The sequence below is a fragment of the Caretta caretta genome, chromosome 10 (assembly GCF_965140235.1).
Source record: "Caretta caretta isolate rCarCar2 chromosome 10, rCarCar1.hap1, whole genome shotgun sequence".
Lineage (NCBI taxonomy): Eukaryota > Metazoa > Chordata > Testudines > Cheloniidae > Caretta > Caretta caretta.
Genome location: NC_134215.1, coordinates 59,686,253 through 59,702,426, shown reverse-complemented (window position 1 = coordinate 59,702,426; position 16,174 = coordinate 59,686,253). Strand labels below are relative to the sequence as shown.

The 16,174-nt window shown below is 44.2% G+C and overlaps 1 long non-coding RNA gene across 1 annotated transcript; it reads right to left on the bottom strand.

Annotated features, from left to right (window-relative positions):
* Positions 1–1,961: 1,961 nt before the first annotated feature.
* LOC142073385 (uncharacterized) lies at positions 1,962–11,498 on the bottom strand. Its single transcript, XR_012670236.1, has 5 exons — positions 11,108–11,498; positions 5,777–5,961; positions 4,016–5,273; positions 2,474–2,554; positions 1,962–2,065 (listed from the first exon to the last, which is right to left on the bottom strand). It is a non-coding gene; the product is annotated as an uncharacterized LOC142073385 (long non-coding RNA).
* Between the last annotated feature and the right edge of the window lie 4,676 nt (positions 11,499–16,174).

The following is a 16,174-nucleotide window of genomic DNA, read 5'->3' as shown; positions in this document are numbered from 1 at the left end:
GAAAAAGGCTTGTAGTTTATGTCTCTTCATTTGCAGGATGCCTATTTTCATCCAGCCCACAAATTTCTGAGGTTTATGGTTGGCTCACACCATTTCGAATATAGAGTTCTTTCCTTTGGACTCACCACTGCTCCCTGAGTTTTTACCATGGTTTTTGCCATTGTGGCAGCCTACATCATGCATTATCGGCTCCTCATTGTCCCATATCTCGATGACTGTTTCCTGGCAGCATGATCCAGATGCAAGGCCCAAGTTTCAACCTCCATGTTGCTTGTCCTCCTTTCTTCCCTTGGAGTCAGTATCAATGTCAAAAAATCAACTCTAAAGGGCCACCATCAACTCAGTCACAGCATGAGCCTACCTACTACGGGACAGGTTCTAGACTCTGCAAGAACTCATAACTCGCAGAGTCAACAATCCATTGGTCCTGGCCGGGACTTGCCTATCCCTCCTGGGCCACATGGCTTCATGGCTTCGCTGCCTCCAAATGTGGTTATAGATGGTTTACTCACCCACTCATCACATCACGGACCTCATGCTGACAGTCCCCACCAAGATAATCTCATCTCTCATCCCCACGTAAGGTCTGCTCCCCAGAAAAGACTATTATCACCAACACCTTCCTCCTGGGTTGGGCAGCACATATGGGCAAACATGGCACAGGAAACATGGATTCTTCAAGAGTCCAGAATGCACATAAACATGCTGGAGCTCTGAGCTGTAAGGAAGGCATGTCAGGCCTTTCTCCCACTCATCCACACCCATCATATTGTCATTGTTTCAAACAACACCACGACTGTTTGCTACATCAACAAACAGGGGGGCACAAAGTCAACAGCTCTGTGCTCAGAAGCAGTCACTCTTTAGAATTGGTGCATTCCCACCAAATCATCTTATCTGCAGCCTGTCTCCCAGGGACATTGAACATGATTGCAGACTCACTCAGAACGCAGTTTGTGATTGACCACGAGTAGGAATTCCACAGCACTGTAGTACAGGACATCTTTGACAAATGGGGAATTCCGACCAGAGACCTCTTTGTATCTCCAGTGAACAGAAAACGCATCACATATTGGTTCAGAGGAGGTCTAGGGCACTGGTGTCAGGGGAATGCTCTCCTCCTTCCCTGGTCGGAATAACTCAACTATGCCTTTCCTCCTCTACCGCTACTACCACGAGTACTTCACAAGATCAGATGAAACAAAGCAACAGTCATTCTGATCACCCCCTACTGGACCAGACAGTTTTGATTTCCCTACCTGATTTGTATTTCTGCCCATTCCCACTCTCCCTGACCTCCTGACGCAGCACAATGGCCATCCAAAACCATAGATGCATCACCTCAGAGTGTGGTATTTGGATGGGCATCTTCTCTAGAACGGGCATGTTCATCAGATGTGCAAAACATCTTCTCCATCAGCAGGAAGGAATCCACTATGCATTGTTACCAAGCCAAGTAGAAACGCTTCACCTCCTGGGAAGAGTGCAAGGGACCTTCCCCAGAAGCAGCAGGGGATTCCCCTCCTTCTGGATTACTTCCTGTTCTTGAAGTCATCAGGTCTCGCCCTCAGCTCTCTCAAGGTCCACCTACAGTAATTAGCACCTTTCACTTTGTCTTTACCCATCCACTGAAGGGCCTCATCAGAACCTTCCCACCTGTACAACCCATCGCTCCTCAGTGGGACCTCAATGTGGTTCTATCTGTACTTACAAAGCCACCATTCAAACCACTGGCATCATGTTTTATGTCCCTCCTTTCCATGAAGGTTGCCTTCCTTGCTGCTATCACTTCAATGAGATAGTGAACTTGGGGCTATGATGGCTGACCCTCCTTTCATGACTTTCCATAAAGATAAAGTCTCCCTATGCTTGCATCCCAAATTTTTGCCAAAGGCCATCTCCCATTTTAACATTAATCCATTCACTTACCTGCTTTCTTCCCAAAAGCCACCCACCTCTGAAGAGGAATGGCGACTCCACTCTCTTGATGTCCATCAGGTGTTGGCCTTCTACCTGCAGAGGACACGACTGATCAGGAGATCTCCTAGACGGTTTGTTGCAATAGCTGAAAGAGTTAAGGGACAGATCATTTCTACATAACGGATTTACAAGTGAATTCTGGGGTGCATTACACTCTGCTATCAATTATCTGGCCTCTTGCCAACCTCTGGGGTACAGGTCCATTCCACAAGAGCCCAAGCTTCAACCATGGCCTTCCTCCATGGATTTACTGCTTTGAGATATCTGTAAAGCGGCCATGTGGAGTTCAGTATACACCTTTGCTATGTATTACGCCTTGGTGCAAGACTTGGTGGTGGATGCCTCCTTTGGTGTGTCTGTCCTTCCATTTCCACCCTCGCTCAACCCTTCTATTTTCATCCGCACACTCTCCCACAACTTAGGTCCTGCTTGTTAATCACCCTCAGTGGAATACAAAAGGGACCTATCACTCAAAGAAGAAGAGGTTACCTACCTATAACTGGAGGTTCTTTGAGATGTGTGGTCCTTATTTGTATTCCATCTCCCAACTTCCTTCACTGTAAATCCAACAGATCTGTAGCAGAGGGGGAGAAGGAACTGAAGAGATGGTCATTCCACCCTGCCCTTTTTCACCTTGGACAAAACCATGAGGCAAGTCAGGATATATGTGTGGACCAAGGGACACTACTTTTGAATTCTCCAGGTCTGGACGCTAAGAAAAAATAGCTCACCTTTAAACTCTGCTGTTGTGCCAAATGTTAGCCCACTGACCTTAGTGGATTAAAGACCATTGAAAAGGTTTGAACTTTTGAACACCAGTTTAAATAGTATTTAAATGTAGCAGTGTTATTCAAGGAATAACAGTAATTCATTACCTCTGAGGTGGGTTGGTACAGTGCCAAATAACCCAGTAGTTGGCAGTTAAAGTTCATCTCACTTTATTATCATAAAAGAGCAAAGACGCAGATGTCAAAGAGCTTCTCTTTGATTCCACCACCCAAGCCTGCCCAGAAGGACTGGCCTTTATCATCTTGAGAGAGTGCACAGTACGTCTCATCTCAGAAAGGAAACAGAGTGAAAGTCACCTGACTGGAAAGGGAATACTTTCCCTCCAGCATAAGCACCTCCGGATTTTCAGAGGATCCTAGGGCAGTTGGAGCTCTTTAGGCACCAACCTCCCTTCAGCTTCTGATATTCCCAAGCCAGATCTATAAAAATGCAAAAATTGCTCTATTCCAGAGGCTACATTAAGTGCATGAACTAGAAGTACAGGATCACTCTACCGCATACCGTACACCAAATGTTACCAAAACCTTCTCCATTCGCATGATTCCATTGCTTCTGTTACAAAACGTGTTAGAAAGCACGGATTTGCTGTTTGTTTCTCTGTTCGCTTTACCACTAACTCCCAAGCCAACAACTTAAATTGATTATACACCCACAGCGAAGGTATGATGTATGCATTTAAATACATTCTGAGATTATAGGCATATGCAGAGGAGAAAAGCCAGCAGAAGAAAGAACATCTAACAAATATATTTACAAACATATTAAAGGCCCAGGGTGAGATTATGTGCTATGCCTCTCAGAGCTGCAGCATATAATTTGCAGCCCAGGGAAGAGAGGTAAGTTAGACAGCCTTCCTTTGCAGCCTTCCAATCTTGGGCTGCTCCAGGGGATTGAAATGCACCCCTGCCTCAATGGAGTGTCTAAATTACAGCAGCCTCCCAGAGTTGCCCATAGTGGAGAATCTCTTCAGTGCTGTATGCGGCAGCTCTATCCCCAATACACCCTTCCTGCCCCCAGCCTCACCTCCTATGCCAGGGTTCCCTGATGGCAGCCTTATCGCTGTCTTCATCAGTTTCTATGCCAGAGGAAAATCCTCCTCCAGCTAGAACTAGGGCTGTTAAAGCCCATTTTACCACATTTAAAGAGGACGGAGTATACACAAACTGGGAAAAACTTTATTTTCATACTATACAAGAAGCCTAATTTATATAAATTTCAACTCACATTTGTAGTCACAAAGTATTACCTTAGTGTTAGCTGTTTTAGATCCAAATATTAACAAGACTCCGACCGATAAGTTCTGCTGTCAGTTACACCAATGCAAATCCAAAGTAACTCTGATGCTTTAATTTTTGAAGTAACAAGCATTGCAGAACAAGTAGATGGTAACAAAAGAAACCTAGATCATAGCAATAATTCAAAAAAATATCCTGAAGTAATAGAAAAAGTCCCAATTAAATAGTGATCAATGGATACAATCAATACTTTTATGTGCTGATTTTCCAAAAATAATGTGATTAGAACATTCCTGGATGGATTCGGTCATAATTTCTACTGGTGTAAATCCAAAATAATTATTGCAATTATTGTTAAACTCCATACAAAATAAAATAGAACCAAGATCATTTCTACTTGACCTCCACAATGAATATATACATGTATTCACTAAAAGTTGTAGACTATTGTTCAAATACACTAGTGATTCATTCTTAAAAATGTCCAAGAGACCAATTAACTGAACAAAGCCAAATATATTGTCTAAAGCCAAAGCAATACAGTATGAAAAGGAGACAAACATACCCTCCTTCCGTGAAGCAATTTTTATCTCACAGCATGTTCATCTTACAGAGAAGAAGGTGTGCTTCAAAGATACACATTTCAGTTAGTAATATTTATAGTATGATTTTACAAGTTGCAAAATTCTTTAAACATCACTTGAAGTGTAAGTTTAACCTGCTTGTATGTGCCAGGTTGTTCGTGGCACTGCCTTCTGCTTTTCCATATCTCATTTTGAATACTACATTCCAAGTGTTGATGAGATATGAAAGTATTCCCTAACTATACTTGGTACAAAATATTCATGCATCTTTGCTTTGAAAAGTTTCTTATTTTCTAATTCCAAAGCTGACGTCAGCTTTTCAGTGTTGTAGGATACTTGACATGGGTGAACAGAATTGTGGGGAGAGCATAAATTCCCAACACACAACACTTATATATATCAAAGTAAAATGTATATTATATTAATACCGGGCACCTATACTACGTCTAACAAATATGTATTGGCTAACACATGGACAGTTTAAAGGAATAGGAACAAGAATCACCTGATCTGCTTTAAGTGATCAGCACCATTCAGAGTCCAGCAGTTCAAAATTGAACATTTTGAAAGAAATATACATCGCTGTAGATAAGAAGTGAATGATGGAAAATAACCCAGAAGTCTGCGTCCATTTTTTGAGACACTGAATTGTATTCACCTTCATTTCCTGAAGACATTTGTACACCTAATCATAATGAAAAAAGTTACATTGTTACATAATATCTAAAACACACGAGTTACTAAAAATTTAGACAGATCTCAGGAACAGCAGCCAAATTATTATTTTTTGAGAAAATATTATTTCTAATCCACAGGTTTTTGAAAACTTTCTTTTAATAAATACTTAATTTAATTTTAAAATCTTTGAAGTATGCATGAGAGATTAAATAATATCCACAGATTATACCTTTGCATACTCATTCATTCTACGTCAAGTATTTCTTCCCCAATTTTAAAGCAAGGATTGCATGAAATTTTTTTGAAGGAATTCAGAATTTTGTAAATTCACTAGTGAAGTCAGCATTCTTTTGCTTCCAGGAGACTTAAGTTTAGGACTTTTTAGAGCTGGAGAATGAAAAAAAAGTGAATTTTCTTTGTCTTGTAAAGCTTCCTGTTTTCCCATAAATAAACACAAAACGCTTGGCAGTGGTGGTAGCACATTTAAGGAGAAAAGACATTCATGCCTACCCATATCTAGACAATTGGCTGTTCAGAGGCAGTTCCCAGCAGGAGACTTGCAACAGCCCTAGAGTACATCCTCTCCATGTTCTCCCAACTAGGTCTTCTTGCGAACTATGAGAAATCACCTCTGCCAGGAAGCCACCAGGCTATAGACATATCAACACAGGAGCAGCAGCAATCACTACGAATATCTGCAAGGGACAAAACTGAAGTTTATACTAAAGGAATCTATGACCTCAAAACCAGTTCAGACCTGAAACTTAGATACCCCTTTTGTACACCTACACTATCTATAGCAGCCTGCATTAGATGAATTTTGTGAATACTCATAGTGCCGTAGAGTGTCCAAATGGAGCATCCTGCATTGGCAGTGCTTGGGCCCACCTTGAAGAATCTTCTATTTAACTCATCCACAATAACAAATGTCAGGGAGCAAGAAATAAACTCCCTTCTAACTCTCCTTCAGTTTTCTCCACTGAACTGCAGGTCAGTATGCTTCCTTGAAGTTCCTACTGAAAACCTAAGACAAACATTTATGTAAATTAAACCCTCTCTATCTTACATCTTCAGTTCTGCTAGGGGAAAGCCAGGGTAACCTGAAAAATAAAATTATTATTTAAGTTCTCTATTTTTAAAACTCTTTTTTCTGCTTATTTTGTAACCATAGTAAAACAAGGCAGTAATCTAAGTTGCCACTTTCCTCCTTCCTGCAACTGAAGGAGGAGAAGAGAATATTAATTCTCCATAACTCTATCTGAGTGGAACTTGTTTGCCAAACTGAAAATAACCATTTTCTAAACCATAATATACAATTGTGACGTTTCAATGTCACATAGCACTTTCTGATTGCTGGGTGCACTCTGTTTTGATTTGCAGCCTCAGAATGTGCCCATAACGTGTACCACACCTATGTAATTTTGCATCAATAATATAGAAACAACCTTGAAGAAGAGTGTTTCTGCAATACCTTTTAAATTAAATGCCCAACCCTATGAAAATTAAGTGAATTAAAAAAAATTAAATTCACTCTCACGGGAAATTAACAACTTTCCATATGTAACTATCAATACTACTAAAAAGTGCTTAAAAGAATGAAGGGTTGGTTCTTATTTGACAAATCCATGTTGACAAGTTTTGCTCATAGAACTGGTCTGATATTGTGTGATATAGCTAGCACCTTTGTAAACTACCCAGTAGTTCTCTAAGTGGATATGGAATTAAACTTGACTAAATTGAAAAGCAAACATATTACTTTGCAAGTATCAGGGGGTTATCCATGTGGCGGTCATTTAAAGCTTCGACCTCTAAAATAACCATTAGAATAGTAAATGCACCTCATCAAAACAGTGCACTATTTTACGTAAGTAGATGCATTTAGCTTTATGGTAGCTTGCAGGCACAAACAATTAGATAAAACTCCAGAGGATGAAATGTTTCACAATTAATGGTTTTCCACCGTTGCTTTCATCTGGCATATATAGTAAACATCAATTTAATGTGGCTAGTTTTAGCCAATAAAAACTATGAATAATTTTTTTAAAATTTAGTTTCAGAATTGGTGTTGGAATCCAACAGGCAAGAACAATACAACATACAACCTCCTGCAATGCACCCACCAACTTAATTTCCTCCAGAGATGAATAAAAGGGAAAAATTTCAGTCACAGTTTTATCTGAAACTCAAATCAGAACATATTGGAACTTACCATAAATTTATAATTTTCATCCACTCTGCCTCTACTATAAGGCCTGGTCTACACTACAAGGTTAGGTCAAATTTAGCCGCGTTAGGTCGGTTTTATAAGCAAGGAGCATACACAACCAACCCGTTCCGCCGACCTAAAGGGCTCTTAAAATCGACTGCTGTATTCCTCCATGAGGGGAGTAGTGCTAAAATCGACCTTCCTGGGTTGAATTTGGGGTAGTGCAGATGCAGTGCAATTCAATGGTATTAGCTTCTGGGAGCTAACCCAGAGTGCTCCAATGTGACTGCTCTGGACAGTGCTTTGAACTCCGATGCACTAGTCAGGTACACAGGAAAAGCCCCAGGAACTTTTGGATTTCCATGAAGCTCTCCTGGAGGTACTCTGAAAGCCTTTGCAGAAGGTTTCTGGGAGGGCTGCCTTATTTCATCCTCCACAGTAGGACACTTTACCACGCCAAGCCAGTAGCAAGTAGTCTGGAATCACTGCAACACAAAGCATGGCAGCAAATGGTCCTGGGTTTTGGTCACATTCATGCAAAATTCGGTCTTTATCTTTCTGTGTTAGCCTCAGGAGAAAGTGATATCATTCATGGTCACCTGGTTGAAATAGGGGAATTTTTGTAAGGGAATAGCAATCCCTTCTGTCAGGGTTCCCTCCCCACTCTAAACTCTGGGGTACAGATGTGAGGACCCACATGAAAGACCCCCTAAGCTTATTTTTACCAGCTTAGGTTAAAACTTCCCCAAGGCACAAATGCCTTGTCCTTGGACAGATGGTATGCTGCCACCACCAAGTGATTGAGACAAAGATTCAGGGAAAGGATCACTTGGAGTTCCTATTCCCCCAAAATATCCCCCCAAACCCTTACACCCCCTTTCCTGGGGAGGCTTGAGAATAATATCCTCACCAATTGGTACAGGTGAGCACAGACTAAATCCCTGGGTTTTTAGGACACTAAACCCAATCAGATTCTTAAAAAACCCAGAACTTTATTATAAAGAAAAAAAAGTAAAAAGAAGCACCTCTGTAAAATCAGGATGGATGGTAATTTTACAGGGTAATCAGATTCAAAACACAGAGGATTCCCCTCTATGCAAAACTTTAAAGTTACAAAAAACAGGGATAAACCCTCCCTCTAAGCATAGGGAAAATTCACAAGCTAAAACAAAAGTAGCATTTAACAATTTAACGCATTTCCTTGCTATTACTTACTATTCCTGTAATTTAGATGCATCATTCAGTAGGAGTTGGATTACTTGCTTGGTCTCTCTCTTGTCTTGGAGAGAACACACACAGAGCACAAAAACAAAGCCTTTCCCTCAGCCACCCCCAATTTGAAAGTATCTTCTTTCCCCATTGGTCCTTCTGGTCAGGTGCCAGCTAGGTTAATTGAACTGATTAATCCCTTACAGGTAAGGGGACTCTGTACCTCTGGCCAAGAGGAATTTTATATTACTGCATACATAAAGGTTGTTACCCTTCCTTTTATATTTATGATACCCTCTGTTTGGTCATCCCCAGCACATTAGACGCCAGTCATGCTGGGCTGTTTGTGCTTGGGGATCATCCTGGAGAATAGCCCCACTGGGAGGGGTGTGCTGCACATCCACCCCAAAACCCACAGCCCCTCCTTTTAATCGGCAACTGCAGGCTCTCCTTTTCAATGGCAAAACCAACCAGCATTGGTTGCTATGGGAAAGGAGGGCACTGCAGTTTGAAACCATTCCCACATGTTATGAAAGCGGAAGAAGCCAACCCCGCATACCTTTTGGCTTACCATGGCTATCTGGAAACCAAATTCTGTTGCCCAGTCGTGTGTGGTGTGCCACCATACCGGCAGGCGCTCAATATAAAAGGCAAAATGCAACCTTGTACCTAAAGCACATGTGCTGTCTGCTGTGAATCGCTTGATTCACGGTGAAAGAGTCTCCCATTTGTTCTCAAATTTACCTTCTTAAATTCTACTTTCCCTTCCCCCCCTGCAGCTGCAAATATTTCTGTGCTCCCCGTATCAACTCCGTCCCTGAGGTTATCGCAGATTAGAAGGCGAAAAAAACACACTTGTGATGACAAGTTTTCAGAGCTCATGCAGTCCTCCCACACTGATAGGACACAGCTGAATGCATGGAGGCATTCGGTGGCAGAGGCCAGGAAAGCATACAGTGAGTGTGATCAGAACACACTGAGGCTAATGGGGGAGCAAACGGACATGGTGAGGCGTCTGGTGGAGCTGCAGGAAAGGCAACTAGAGTACAGACACCCGCTGCATCCACTGTGTAACCACCTGCCCTCCTTGCCAAGTTCCATATCCTCCTCACCAAGATGCCCATGAACACGGGTTGGTGGTGGTGATGGTGGAGGAGGAGAAGTTCTGGGCACCCTGCCACTCAACTCCAGAGGATGGCCCAAGCAACAGAAGGCTGTCATTCGAACAGTTTTGATTTGTAGTGTGGCTACAATAAGCAAAGTGGCCTTGTCCTTCCCTCCTCCCCGCCCCCCACCCAGGCAACCTTTTACTAGTCTGTATTGTCAGTGATCTCAATTTTTTTTTTTTAATAAATGAAGAATGAATGGATTCAGAACTATACAGACTTTATTTCCTGTGCTACCTGTGGTTGAAGGGGGGAAGGGATTGGCTTACAGGGAAGTACATTCACCAAAGTGGGCAGCTTTGCATCCACAACAAACACACACAACTGTCACATCATAGCCTGGTCAGTCATGAAACTGTTTTTCAAAGTGTCTCTGATGCGCAGCACTCCTCGCTGTGCTCTTTCAATTGCCCTGGTGTCTGGCTGTTCAAAATTGTCCACCAGGTGATTTGCCTCAATCTCCCATTCCACCATAAACGTCTCCCCCTTACTCTCACAGATATTATGGAGCACACAGCAAGCAGCAACAACTATGGGAATATTGGTTTCACTGAGGTCTAACCTACTCAGCAAACAGTGCCAGCGCCCTTTTAGATGTCCAAAGGCACATTCTACCACCATTCTGCATTTCTCAACCTATAGTTGAACTGCTCCTTACTGCTGTCCAGGCTGCCTGTGTACGGCTTCATGAGCCATGGGAGGAAGGGGTAGGCTGGGTCCCCAAGGATAACTATTGGCATTTCAACATCCCCAATGGTAATTTTCTGGTCTGGGAAGAAAATCCCTTCTTGCAGCTTTTCGATGTCAGTGAAATGGCCCTTGTGATCCACCAGTGCTTGCAACACCGTTGAGAACAACCCCTTGTGGTTTATGTATTGTTTGGCAAGGTGGTCCGGTGCCAAGATAGGGATATGTGTTCCGTCTATCGCCCCACCACACTTTGGGAACCCCATTGCAGCAAAGCCATCCACTATGACCTGAACATTTCCCAGAGTCACTACCCTTGTTAGCAGAAAGTTATTGATTGCCTTGGCTACTTGGATCACAGCAGCGCCCACGGTACATTTGCCCACTCCAAATTGATTCCCGACTGACCATTGCAAGCTTCCACAGGGCTATCACCAATAGCTTCTCAACTGTCAGGGCAGGTCTCATCTTGGTATTCCTGCACTTCAGGGTGGGGGAAAGCAACTCACAAAGTTTCATGAAAGTGGTCTTATACATGTGAAAGTTTCGCAGCCACTGGGAATCATTCCATACCTGCAACACTATGCGGTCCCACCAGTCTGTGCTTGCTTGCCGGGTCCAGAATCAGCGTTCCACTGTATCAACCTGTCCAAATGCCGCCATGATATCCCAATCATCACATCCTGTGCTTTCAGGAACGTCTGTGTCCATGTCCTCCTCACAATCTTCCTTGTGCTGGCAGCTCCTAGCTAGGCTCTGCACATACTGCAGGATAATGTTTGAGGTGTTTACAATGCTCACAAAAGCAGTGCACAGCTGAGTAGGCTCCATGCTTGCCGTGCTATGGTGCCTGCATGGTAACCCAGGAAAAAGGCGTGAAATGATTGTTTGCATTTGCTTTCAAGGAGGGAGGGTGGGGAGACACACGACTTGTACCCAAAACCACCCTGCGACAATGTTTTTGCCCCATCAGGCATTGGGAGCTTAACCCAGAATTCCAATGGGCAGCAGGGACCATGGGATAGCTACCCACAGTGCACCACTCCGTGAGTCGATGCTAGCCACAGTATTGAGGACGCACTCCACCAACCTAATGCACTTAGTGGGGACACGCACAATCGACTGTATAAAATTGCTTACTAAAGATCGACTTCTATAAAATTGACTTAATTTTGTAGTGTAGACATGCCCTAACACTTACAACACACTCTCGGGTTACCCAGTGATCATAAAGTACTGACCTATTTTCTCTGGCAGACTATTGAACATCAAGTGTACATCCTAAAGTTAAATAGTGTGGGATGGATACATGTAGAGAAAATCAGCTCACAAAACCCAACAGTTAAAGACATTAGGACAAACCCAACCACAAATGTAACCAGGCTTAAGACTGCCAAAGTAAAATTACTATATCTTTTATACTCAGCAACAGAACTCCACTGTGGCAAATAGCTATCTTAAAGGCTGACATCACAAGCTTTGCCTTTGAGAGAAAACTAATAAATTCTGTGGCCTGACAATGGTACTTGAGAGACAGTTAATTTTTACCAGCCAGCAAATAAACAAAAATACTACTTCTTCATCCTGTAGCACTTACCATCCAAGGATCTTAGAGCTCTTTTATGAGCATGAATGCTATTCAGGTTCTTATATCATACCTTTCACTGGCATCTGAAGATATGTCTATCCTGCAAAAAACAAAAACAAAATAAAAATATCCCACAACAGTGAGTCTCAGAGCCCAGGCCTACAGACTTGAGCTCATGCTACAGTGCTAAAAATGGCAGTGTGGACATTCCTGTTTGGGCTGGAGCTCAGGCTCTGAAACCCAGTGAGGAGGGTGACTCTCAAAGTGGGAACATCAAAGTGGGAACATCTCAAAGAGTGACTTCCCTGAGTGGGAACATCTACACTATTATTTTTAGCACCACAGAGTGAGTCTGAGTCTGTAGGCCTGAGCTCTGAGAGTCACTGCTGTGAGGTGTTTTTATTTATTTATTTATTTGCAGTGTAGACATACTGAGCCTGCAGCTTTGGTTTGGGAAGACGTATACATGGCCAAAGGAAAGCTCAGCTCTGGACTGGAAATTGATAGGCCCTTCATACTTTGGGGGTGGGGAACAGGGTATCTGCATTTCCTTTGTTGACTACATCCATGAGGTCATGATAGTTGAATAGTATCTTGACAGCAGCAGATAGGACTGTGTAGGCACCTTTAACTGCTATGGGCTTCTTCCCTTTGGATGGAGACTACCCAGGTCGTGGCATGAGCTGCAGAGAGCACCTGTTCTCTTATTGGCTTCTGGACATGATTGCCAGCAATACTGGGAGCAGAAACATACTGTCTCCTTCTGCCAGCGGATGCAGCAGTCATGTGCAGCAAGCCATAGCACACCAAAGACAACCAGAGTAGTGGGCCTGAATTAACCTGAACCGGAGAATTTCCTGATGACCTTAGAGAGAAGAGACTGCATGGGGCAAGGTCCTGGTGGGTTACCGGGCCAGAGGACAGAAGAGAACAATCAATGGTCTCCACTAGATTCGGAGAGTTCTTGCACAGAGTAAGAATCCCTCAGGTCTTAGCAAAGTCCCAGTCCATAAAATTGCTCAATGTCCCCAAGTCAACTAGAGTTTCCAGGTGGATTTTGGGGCACATAGAAAAATCTGCAGTGGCAGTTGGGAGGGGCATCAGATGCTAGCTCGCAGTTGCAATTGTTCTAACAAAGACATGTGGGGTCAGATAATTTCAAAAGGAGGAAGGAGTCCTGTCCAACACAGCTTCCTGTATTGATGTTGAGATCTGGCATCTTTCCAACACAATGGCCAGCCCAGTCTTTGCCAGACATAATACTGCAAAGCATCTGGGTCTCCCACAATATAAGCAAAGCCCCAACACTTGTTGTCTGTGCTTCTCTGCATCAGGTAGACGTGGGTGGACCTGGCCCAGTGGCCTGGGTTCCAGGTCCTGGAGTAAACTGCACCATTGAGGAATCACAGCCTGAGATTCGGCAGGTTTTAGGGGGCTGAGCTGAGCCACAGTTATGGTGCTATTTGGTCACACTGTTGTCAAGTCAAATGCATAAATCCATTAGGTCACCCAGACTGGATGGAAGTTCAACCTGTACCAGCTCATCTTTAGTGTCTTTGTTCAATCCTAGTCAGAAATGGTGACACTGTACTGCCTTGTTCCAGTCAGTGTCCACAGATAGGAGGTGGAATTCATCTGTGTATTTGGCCATGGTTTGACACCCCTGCCATAGTGCTTGAAGCATGGGCCCTCTTGGTTCAGGCATGGTGAAGGCCATCAAAGATCCTGGATACTGCTTGAATACACTTCTCCAACTGACCTAGGAGGGCACTGGACTGTTCCAAGAGTGGAGATGCGCAAGCCAAGTCTTCCCCAGTCAATAAATAACAAGCCCAACCCAGGCATAGTCAGTAGGGAACGAGTTGGGGCCATAATAAGAACAGGAGCTGGCACCAGTTCAGGAATCCCACTGAAGTGGCCATGATCACCAAATTTTTTTTTAGCGAAGGGGTCTTTGGTTCCCAGGGGACTGGAACCAGGGCAGCCAGCAATGCCACCTACATCAGTAGGGTGGACACCTGCACCTGCAAATTCTGTATGGCCCCTTCCATCCATGCCACAGAGAAATTGGCCTGGGTGAGATCCCATGCTGGAAAAGTGGACCCTAAGCCTGGTTGTTTTTTATGGGTTGCTCGAACTGTTAGAGACCGGACCATGGGTGGTCAGGCCTAGTGGGCAAAGGCAAGAATCAGGCCTAGTGGGTCAAGCAAAAGCTGGAAAGCAGATTCAAACCAAGGGCCAGGGCTGGAGTTGGGTACCACTCATAGGCATGGACTCCGTGGGTGCTCCAGGGGTAGAGCACCCATGGAAAAAATTAGTGGGTGCTTAGCACCCATGGGCAGCCAGGTCCCCCTCCCCCGGCACCTCCTGTCTGCCAGTGGGCCCGCCAATGAACTCCTCCCCCTCACCGTGATCAGCTGTTCCGCAGCATGCAGAAGGCGCTGGCAGGGAGAGAGAGAAGCAGGGACAGGGGGTGGAACTCGGCAGGAAGAGGTGGGGCGGAGGCAGAAAGAGGCAGGGCGGGGTTGTGGGCTTGGGAGAAGGGTGGGGTGGGGGCGGGGCCTGGTGCGCAGGAGGGGGCTGAGCACCCTCAGGGCCTGGAGGAAGCCAGTGCCTGTGGTACCAGTAGCCATGCCAGGAGTAAAAGCCAGAACCAGGAACTAATCTCCAAGCTAAATGATCAGAGCCAGTAGCTACACCACGGGTCAGAGACAGGATCAGAAAATGGAGATTACTTACCTGTAACTGGAGGTTCTATGAGATGTACGGTCTCTATCTGTATTCTACATGTAGTGGACACATGCACACCATGTGCCTGAGTCTGGAATTTTCTTGCAAGCAGCATCTATTGGTCCACACATGTGCTGTAACTCTTTTGCTCTGAACCAAAGGCATAAAGGGAAGTGCAGACTGAGATGCCTCTCTAGTTCCTATTCTTACTGCAAACCCCAATAATCTGCAGCAGAGGAAATGGAGGGCAGGTAGTGAAATACAGATAGGGACCATGCATCTCTAAGAATCTCCAGTTTAGGTAAGTAACCTCCAATTCTTTTTTGAGGGATGGTCCCTATGTTTATTCCACACATGGAGAATTAACAAGCAGTGGTCAAACAGGAGGTGGGTGTAAGGATGCAGAAGTAATAGCTGACTGTAATACTGCTGTGCCCACAGCTGTATCTGCAACAGAAGATTGGAACAAAGCATAATGTCTTGTGAAAGTGTGCAAGAAGCTCCAGGGTAGCTGCCCTACATCTCTCTACTACAGTTGCATCTCTCAGAGATGCAGCAGAGGTTGCTTGTGCTTTAGTGGAATGAGCTCTCACTCCCTCCATTCATGATTTGTGGAAAAATGTCGGCTGAGATTGTCCACTAGGGAGTTCTGCACACCTGCTAAGTATGCTGCTGAAAAAGTTATATGATGGCTGGAGCACCAATTCCAGAGGTTGACTGACTCTACACAAAGAGGACTGGATCTAAATCCCCCCCTGCTTGCTTACACAGAAGATACTATCATATTGCTTGACATTATTTGGACAGGTCAGGATCAGATGAGTGGGAAGAAGGCACTGCAGCCTCGATGGACCGTCCTGAGTTCTAGTAAATTGATACAGATTCTGATCTTCCAAGGGGTTCATATACCTTGTGCTGTACGATTGCCCATATGACCTCCACAATTTAACAGAGAGGCATCGGTAATGATGGTTGCCTCAGGAGTCAGTGTGAGGAAAGGGATCCCCACCCAAACCTTTTGACTTTGTGCACCAGAGGAGAGTCCAAAACTTTGGATGGAATTATCACTTTGTTATTGTTGCCGGCCCTCTCTGGTGAGTAAAACAGACAAAAGCCAATCTTCCAGACAACGATGATGGAGCTTGGCAAGTTGCATTACATGTGCCTGAGGCCATGTGGCCAAGGAGGAAAAGGCAAATTCTGACTGAAGTCTGGTGACCTGGTGTATGAGAACACCCATGTTCTGGAACCTCTTGAGAGGTAAATAAGCTCTTGCTGTGGATGAGTCCAACACTGCCCCATGAAATTTATGGAACTTATGG